The sequence below is a fragment of the Phaseolus vulgaris genome, chromosome 10 (genome assembly GCF_000499845.2).
Source record: "Phaseolus vulgaris cultivar G19833 chromosome 10, P. vulgaris v2.0, whole genome shotgun sequence".
Lineage (NCBI taxonomy): Eukaryota > Viridiplantae > Streptophyta > Magnoliopsida > Fabales > Fabaceae > Phaseolus > Phaseolus vulgaris.
Window position 1 is genome coordinate 4386102 of NC_023750.2, and position 10158 is coordinate 4396259.

Genomic DNA, 10158 nt, shown 5'->3' on the forward strand with positions numbered 1-10158 from the left:
TGAATGCATGACCTCTTTTCTTAAGAGAGCATTTTCACTACCCATTTATGCTTTTGTGAAGACAACATTTGAAAAAAAAAAAAAAAATCTTGGTTTGTTGAACAAGGAATGAAGACGCAATCAATGTTGCGAGCAAGCAATATTTATCTTGAAGAAATTACTACCTTAGTTAGAAAAAGGAGCAACACTAATCAACGGTGTCTCATGTCACAAGATACAATAGACAAAACTCAGTTTGATGTGTAGGAGATACCCACTCCATAAATTCGATGTCGACCAATACCATACATCGTCAAACTAAATGAATGATGATGTGATTGTGGCAAGTTTCAAGCTCTTAGGTTAGGTTATCCACATGTCATCATTGTTTGTGTGTATTGTCATTTATGGTTGACCTTTATTACCCCCACCTATAGTCTCCACAACATTTTTAAGGCTTATGAGTTCAAATTTCACCCGATTTAGAGTGAAGATATTAGTCTCCTTACACAGGTCCAAATTTGATACCCCAATCACACATGCGACGAGAAGAATCCGAAAAACCAACTATAAATTGTATCCATAATAAAATGGATGAATTTGTTCTTAATAAGGAAAAAAAATATTCGCATTGTAAAGAAAAGTCACAATTAAAAAAAATTTCCATATAAAGAACAACATAGTACTATTTTTCTATCACCAAATGTTTTTACATACGTGCTTAACTATTTTTTTCCTTTACCTATTTAATTCTTTCATTTTTTTACACTTCCACTTTCTTATATCAACTTCCCTTCTTCCTTTAAACACACACAATAATTTTATTAAATTAAATTAATAATAAAATTAGTCATTTCCATATTAATAACAAAAACAAACCCAAAAATTATTAACTATTTTCTTTTCTTTTCTTTTAATTCTTTTAGTTAACTATTTCTTTCTACTATTTAATTCTTTAATTTTTCTTCCTATAAAAACGCTTTAAACACACAATAAAAAAAATATTCAATTTCATTTAATCATAAAATTTGTTCACGTAGTACATAACTATCAAAATTTAAGTTCATTTACTAAATAAGTTTTCAATTAATTGCAAATTTCTTCAACCAATGTGTATATGTTCCAAATTCAGCAATCTATATACTTCAATCTTCACTTTCCTTTTTGTCCCACCTCTTGTTTTTGTATTTATTTCTATTTTATTACAAATAGAAAATTATGTTTTATCTCCATACTTTTACAATGAAATTATTATAATAATATGATTAACTTACATTTTAATTAATAGTTGCACGACTTCCATAAGAGAAGTTGTTCATTCTTGTCATGAATTCAATTAACATTATAACAATTTTCCTAAACTACTTCACTTGATGATTGAAATTATGTTGCATCCCTTGCTTTTTCCACATTTCAAGTATTGGTGCATCATTTTTGTTCACTTTTGAAGAAAATTCCATTGTGTTTTCTCTTCCCATCTTGTGCCAATTTCAAGGTAAGTGGCGCCCATGCTTTTAGCTATGGTGATAATTTGGTTTAGGGCAATTTCTACCACTTTCTTTCTTTTCTTTTTTGTTTTAGCCTCATTACTAGCTTTATTGTAAATGTAGGATAATAACCATGCTTTTTTCAAGGGATGTACCCCTAACATTTTTCTTCTTGCACCCCTAATTTTTTAAAATACTGAAACTACTTTTTCACAGTTTTATGTGATTCTGGAATAGGGGTTCCTTAAGCAAAAATTGTTTCCAAAATAGAGGTTCTGTACGTAAAGAGTGTTTTCGAAATAAGAAATTTGGAAGACAAATAATCATTCCAGAATACATTTTTTTTATTTTCAGATTGGTAAAACTGAAATTAATAAAATGTGTTCAGAAAAATATGTTGTGGGAATATTTTGGAAAGAACAGTCCGGAAGTCACTTTTAAAAGGGGTAAAACACTCTTCTTAAATGATGGCGTGGAAGAAGAAATTTGTTTGGGTGCAGGAAGAAACAGTCTTTTTTTCAGTTTTAGGGAAAACCTGGGTCCATCTGGCTGGCCCAACATTTTTGCTATTCCCCACTCGCATCTCTTACATATACAGTCATCAGTTTCTTAAAATTTGGGTTCATCTGGTCGGCCTACCATTTCTTCTATTCGCCACTCACTTTCCTCTATTAACACCATCAGTTTTTCAAAATTTTGGGATTTCATAATTAGCCCGTAAATACTACTATTTGTCACCTTCCTTTTATGTATACACCACAAACTTTTATTTTCCTTAAAAAGTTTGGGTGAGTTCGTTTGACCCAACGCTTCTGCTATTTGTCACCCATTTTTACTTATATAATCACCAGACATGTCCTGTGAAAATTAAAATAGAAAATAAATAAAAATATAATTTTGGTGCCATGCTCAAATAAATTTTAAATATTTGTATGACCTCACGTGTCAATTGTTTGAGTATTTGAATGATCATATTCATCATCTTTCACTCAATACCTTTTTTTTTTTTTTTGAAAAATTAAAAAATACGTTTTCTCCATTCATGCAAAAAAAATCAATAATAGAGTTTACATTATATTTACTTATTTTATGATTCGTAAAGAGTATTAAGCATAATCGCTCACAATCTTTTATACTCTAATCAATGTGAATTGTAAAAAAACAAAATATAAAAATTAAAAATATCAAACACATAAACAAATAAATTACGTGAACTTTGATTTTCCATTATCAAGAGAAATACGTAGGAGCAATATCAATCATTATCGGGATTGCTATCTTAAAATCCAATTTCAATTAGCAAAACCCAACTCACATTGACATAAACTTCAATTTTTTCGAGAACATTTTTGACTTTTAGAACTACGCAAATCCTGATTTTTCCTTATGAATGAAAATATGTAGGATCAAAGTAAATCCTTGTCAAGACTAAATAAAAAAAATTCAAAAATATATTTGCTTTTATTTTTGGAGAAAAATAAACTTTTTAAAAAGTCACATTCGTTTCGCATATTTAATTAAAAGGTATAGTCTTAGGACATATATATTGTAGGATGGTAATATCTTCTCTACACGTAATTGACTCATAGACCATAAATTTAGTTTTGTAGACTAGGGTTTTTTATTTTTTTCTATAATTTTTTGTAATAAACTATGATGACAACTTATTTTTTGTTTTAAAAAAAAAATCATCGTCCTATTGTGACCCGGGTTTGACATAGTAACAAATACAATATTGTTGGTCTAATCATTAGAGCTCCATCGACTCTTAGACCAATTCCTACATTTTGTAATGTTATATGTGCATTTGTTAGTGGGAAGATGAAATGTATATGTCTTAGGTCTCCATCTCTTGATGAAAGTTGTTACCAAATCATGATCAACCTTAAGATGTATGAGTTCTACTATTTTAGCAAATACAACATGTTCTAGTAGGGGAAGTATATAGGTTTTGGTTTCCACATTGCATGATCATATAATGAAAAAATACTTTTTTTCATGAACATTGTGTCCAAACATTAGACAAAGTTCAAGTGCAAAGCTTGAAAAACAGTTGAGTCATTGACAAACTAAACTTACCATTGTAGGTATGTAGGCAAATATGTGTTCTAAAAACATTTTTGGTGTAAGAGTAAATGAAGAAAGTTGGGAAAAGTTAAATTAAATTAGGGAGGTTTTGTTGAAGATGGATGAAGCTTCTTCTCAGCAAGTCTTAGTGTGTGTGTTTGATGTAGAAAAGTGTATTGTTTGCTTTGAAGTTAGTGATGATGCTATTAGTGGTTATAATAGGTTAAAGTGTGTATAAGATGTGTTGAACCAAGTGGTGTTCAATGTTTTGAAGAATCCAAATCCTTTGAAGGATGATGAAGCCTCTGCTGTGCTTGTTGCTGCTGTGCTGGTTTTAGCCTTGTTCTGGGGTAGTTCAATGTTGTAATCAACACTTAGATTAAATCTCAAAGCAATTAGCATCTCAATTTTATCAAAGCAAAATGATTTTCAAACTAAGTTGAAACAACCGATTGTTTTGTCGAAACAACCGATTGTTTACACTTAGATGTTTTGAGAAAGTTTGAAAACTGTTTTTGAATGGTGTATTTTGTTAAGTAACAAAAACAACCGATTGATTCGAAGAAACAATCGATTGTTTGTTTTAAAACCATAACAGAAAAACTATTTTCTTTGACTGAGCTTTAAATGCTTTAACTGAATACGCTCCAGTCATTAAATGCTTTGACCAATCTATTTTAAATGCAATTAAGAGTTTGTTAAGATTTGATAACAAACTATATTCTTAGATATATTCTGAAAAACAAAGTTTTCATCTAAGAGTTTTTCAAAGTATTCTGAGATTGCTAAAGAGTTGAGAGATTGATCAAGGTGCTGAATAGGGATTCTACTTGTATTGATTTCAGATTTCCATCTGTAACAAGTGTAATCTTTGTAAACTGCTGAACAATTCGTTTGTGTGTGTTGTTGAGATTGGCTGTGTGTTCTTGAGGTGTTCAAGATCAACAATCTTAGTGTTGGCCAAGGAGAGTGTGTTTCTTGAGGTGTTCAAGGTCATTCTCTTGGTTGTGGTGTAAGTGATCAAGTGGTGATTGCTTAGTGGATATCCTCATGATTTCTGAGAAGACTGGATGTAGCTCTAGTTTGGAGTGAACCAGTATAAACAACTGTGTACAATCTTTCTATCCCTAACTCTTTAATTTCAGTTTGTTTGTTGTTTGCTGGTATAAACAACCGATTGTTTCGAAGAAACAACCGATTGTTTTTTTCAGGTATTATAGTTTTGCTTGCAGTTTTGGCTAACTGAATTGCTAAATCAATTGGTTTCTGAAATAAGTTCATTCTAGCTTTAAAAAGTTTGCGAAAACCCCTTTAAACAATTCACCCCCCTCTAGTTTAAAACCATCTTTTCTAACAAGGTGGTCTTTTGCCTTGTGACCTACTTCATATCCTTAACCAAGGTGGTAAGATCAAGCACAAAAAGTTTTTTCAAAACTCTTCTATCAATTACCTTAAGTTTTCTCAAAATTAGGTTACTACACAAAAATAATTTTGTTGATTTGTAAAACAATAGATTTATTTCTGAACTGGTTAATGCTTTGCAAAATTCTGTTAGGGCACCAAACAATTTGTTGCAACCCTTTATTTCTGTTAAGATGAGCTGGAAGTGGTTATAAAATCATCTTGTGTATTTCAGAAAAACAATCTATTTATTTCAACTTTAATATGTTCTTTTTTTAACAGCTTTCAACTGTTTTTTTGAAAAACTGTTATAAACTGTTTTCTATATAAAGAGAGACACATGTCACATGAAAAGTTACTGTGTGATCACGTTTTTGAACACAAATCAAAGAGTTTTCATTAAGAGATAAAAGCTTTGAATGTTTTCTTAAAAGGTTCTCTTAAAGAAATTCAAGTGTGCTTGTTCATTGTGTGCCTTGATCAACGTTGTGGTGTTGTCACTACTGTCCTGCAGAAGAGTGACTGCTGTTTTTCAGTTTCTTGTACACTCTTCTCAGGTGTTTTCTTTCCTCATTCATTCTTGTGTAAAGGTAGTATAGACACTTCTTGATATGGTTTCTCGGAGTGTTCTTGGTGCTGAAATAGAGTTTTTCAGCATTAGGTGTGCCTTGTTCTTGAAGGGTTCAAGAACCACAAGGTCTTGAATTGATTAGTGGATTTCACCTTGGTGTGAGGTGAGACTAGATGTAGCTCTTGATGAGTGAACTAGTATAAACTATGTGTCCCTCTTTCTTCTCAATCCCTGCACACGTTCTCTGCATAATCTGATAATCTGCCATAAAATAAATCTGTTGAATCAAAATTAAATTTGTTCTTTCTGGACTTGTTCATACTGTTCTTCAAAGATTCTGAATAAGTTCTTTGTTGTTTGTAAATATCTGAATCTGTATGTTGGTTGTTTAAAGAAAGTAATAAATCTTTAAGCTAACTCTATTCAAGATTCACATTCTCTTCAAGACTGCTTGTTAAATATTCAAAGTTTAATTTTTGGGTGTAAATCTTGTTGCAGTAAAAGAGCCTACACTGTTCTGGAAAATCCTTTAATCTCAAGCTAATTTGATTAAGGTTCTGGATTTGAAAAAGTAATCAGAAAATAAATCTATTCTTTTTAAAATAAATCTGTTCTTTTTCTCAGGATTACTGAAAAACCGTTTCTGTTTGTGAAAATTTTTAAAAGCTCAATTCACCTCCCTCCTGAACTTAGACATTAATAGGCCCAACAATTGGTATCAAGTGGTGTTCAATGTTTTGAAGAATCCAAATCCTTTTAAGGATGATGAAGCCTCTGTTGTGCTTGTTGCTGTTGTGCTGGTTTTAGCCTTGTTCTGGGGTAGTTCAATGTTGTAATCAACCCTTAGATTAAATCTCAAAGCAATTAGCATCTCAATTTTAACAAAGCAAAATGTTTTTCAAACTAAGTTGAAACAACTGATTGTTTTGTCGAAACAACTGATTGTTTACACTTAGGTGTTTTGAGAAAGTTTGAAAACTGTTTTTGAATGGTGTATTTTGTTAAGTAACAAAACAACCGATTGATTCGTGGAAACAATCAATTGTTTTAAAACCATAACAGAAAAACTATTTTCTTTGACTGAGCTTTAAATGCTTTAACTGAATACGCTCCAGTCATTAAATGCTTTGACCAATCTATTTTAAATGCAATTAAGAGTTTGTTAAGATTTGATAACAAACTATATTCTTAGATATATTCTGAAAAATTGTTTTTGATATATTAAGAATCTTGAAACAAAGTTTTTCATCTAAGAGTTTTTCAAAAAGAGTTATGAGATTGCTAAAGAGTTGAGAGATTGATCAAGGTGCTGAATAGGGATTCTACTTGTATTGATTTCAGATTTTCATCTGTAACAAGTGTAATCTTTGTAAACTGTTGAACAATTCGTTTGTGTGTGTTGCTGAGATTGGCTGTGTGTTCTTGAGATGTTCAAGATCAGCAATCTTAGTGTTGGCCAAGGAGAGTGTGTTTCTTGAGGTGTTCAAGGTCATTCTCTTGGTTGTGGTGTAAGTGATCAAGTGGTGATTGCTTAGTGGATATCCTCAAGGTTTCTGAAAAGACTGGATGTAGCTCTAGTTTGGAGTGAACCAGTATAAACAACTGTGTACAATCTTTCTATCCCTAACTCTTTAATTTCAGTTTGTTTGTTGTTTGCTGGTATAAACAACCGATTGTTTCGAAGAAACAACCGATTGTTTTTTCTGGTATTACAGTTTTGCTTGCAGTTTTGGCTAACTGAATTGCTAAATCAATTGGTTTCTGGAATAAGTTCATTCTAGCTTTGAAAAGTTTGCGAAAACCCCTTTAAACAATTCACCCCCCTCTAGTTTAAAGACGAAACAACCGGTTAATACATGCTTTTACTGCATGAAGAAAGGTCACTCTGTTAGATTCTGCAAAATTAGAAAATATTGTGTTCCTTAAGGTTTTATGAAATGGATTCCTAAGGGATGTGATGTTTCTAACAACAAAGAAAAGCCAAATGGACCTAAATTTATAAGTGGACCAAATCTTGCAACTTGTATTTGATTATGCAGGAAAAATGAAGAGAAAAGGAAGAATTGAGCCATCTGATCAAGCTGTTGAAGAAAAAGGCAGTTATTGAAGCTGAATCAATGCTATGCAAAAGGTCAAAACAGTGAAAAGAAAATTTCTTGATCAACAAACAATTGGCTCATTGAAGAAACAACACAAGGATAAGACCTTCCTTTTATTTGTTCTCATTTTTCTGTTTTAAAGTTCTTTCTTATGATTAGTTGTCTTTTAATCAATATCATATGCTCTAATTTGTTTCTGTTTATAGTTAAAAATTACAAAATCAAGTTTTTAACTGCTGCAGAAAAAACAACCGATTGTTTTGAGTCTGACAGCACTGTGAAGAAATTGATTTAACTGATTTTTTGAATTTCTAGCCGTTGCAGATATTTTTCTAAGGGAGAATCTTGGTCAATAGATCTGTGTTGAAAGCTGATCACGTTCAGAAAGGAGTCACAATAGTCATAAAGGAATATATTCCAAAATCTTGGAAATTCAAGAGTCTTAATGACTAGTCAAAGATCACATGTGAAGACCATGTGATTTTCAGCTTTTTCTGACATTTTCAGTGCAGAACAGAGTCAAGTCCTCTCTCTGAAAATCAGGTACCCATTGAATGAAATTAAATTCAGATTGTTTTTCCTTCTGCTATAAAATCAGGTGCACATTTCTTTCATCAAGAACAACCAATTGCAACATATCTTGCAATATCTCTTGCACCATCTCTTGAAATTCTCTTTGAAGTGAGTTTTCATCTCTGCTGTCATGGAATCAACCCCTCCCACTGCTAAAAGAGTCAAAACCAGAGCTGTAAGGTTTGGAGGAAGGCTTGAAAACTGGTTTTCTGGTGACACCGATCTCATTGAGAAGTATAGATATGAAACAAGTGTCAAGAAGATAAACAACCCCAATGTTGTGTGCTTTAATTGGCTGACAATGTGAGGAAGCTTCTCAAAGACCAGTCACTCAGAAAGTTTCTGGAGCTCAAAGGGAACATATATCCAGATTTGGTGAGGGTTTTCTACACCAACTTGAAGTTTGAGGGAAACAACTTGGTCTCTCATCTGAAAGGCGTGGAGATAGAGATAACCCATGAGGTTTGGGCTGCAGTAGCTGGGCTTAAGTTTTCTGGATTAAGAATCAACAAAGGAAACCTTGGTGTGGTAGAAGATTTCAACAAAATCCAGTTCTACAAAAGTTGCTTGAAGAACAATCAATCTCAAGTTAGCACTTGCTCGGTTGGAGGCTTGAAGCTTGATGAGAGGTTGCTTGCTCTCATTGTAACTTGGATCCTAACTCCTAGGTGGAGCAGCCACTCTGTGTTGACTGAAGAAGATCTGGTTTATATCTTCTGCATCACCAAGAAAGTGAAGATCAATTGGATTCACATAATCAAGGAACATATGCAAAAAGCCATGAGGTTAGCCGATTACCATTATCGCTATGCTGTTTTAATATCTAAGTTTCTACTCTATTTTGAAGTTAATCTTGATGATGAAACCTCTGAGCTGGTCAAGTCAACTCAACAGTTGAACAATGGATCACTCAGCAAGATGGGCTTTACAAAAATAGGTGGAAAATGGTTAAGTAAGGATGGTGATCATGGTGCCTCATCTAGTGGTGCTGCTCATCTTGAACAAGATGAACCTGCTGACATGGATGTTCAACATGAAAATCCAGCTGGAGATTTTCAAGATGCAGGGCCTAGTGCTGCTGATGGATATCAAAGAGAAAGAATGTCAACCATGTCATCTTTTGAAAGACAAATGATGGAAAGGCTAGATAGCTTTGCTGAAAATCAAAGAAGCCTTCATGATCTGTGTGTTAGCAACTTTCAGAGGATTGACACAAGGTTTGACAACATGGATTCAAGGTTTATGACTCTGGACGAACAGATTGAAGTTGTCCAGAATCAAATCTTTGATCTACAGTTTGCTGATGAAGAAGATTGAAAGAAAAACAACCCATTGGTCATCAAAACAATCGATTGTTTTTGGTTGTTCTCTTTTCTAGTTTTTAGAATTTCTTTCCTTCTGCTGTTGCTGGTTTATTCTGATGTAATGTGAACAATGTCTTATTTTATCTCTTATCTTTGACTATTTGTGAAGACAATAGGGGGAGATATATGTTGTGTTTCTAATTTGTTTTTAAGTTTCTGTTTTTCATATTGTTAAAAACAGTTTGAGTGATGTTATTTGGTTTTGATATTAGATGTTTTAAGCTTTAATTGTTTTTCTGTATGCTAACAGAATATCAGAAGTTCAATGTATTGCTCAAAGTTCTATTGCAGAAAATGCCTCAGATTTAATCAAAGAACAACACAAGCATCAGGGATTTGTCTTCATCAAATAGGGGGAGATTGTTGAACCAAGTGGTGTTCAATGTTTTGAAGAATCCAAATCCTTTGAAGGATGATGAAGCCTCTGCTTTGCTTGTTGCTGTTGTGCTGGTTTTAGCCTTGTTCTGGGGTAGTTCAATGTTGTAATCAACCCTTAGATTAAATCTCAAAGCAATTAGCATCTCAATTTTAACAAAGCAAAATGTTTTTAAAACTAAGTTGAAACAACCGATTGTTTTGTCGAAACAACCGATTGTTTACACTTAGGTGTTTTGAGA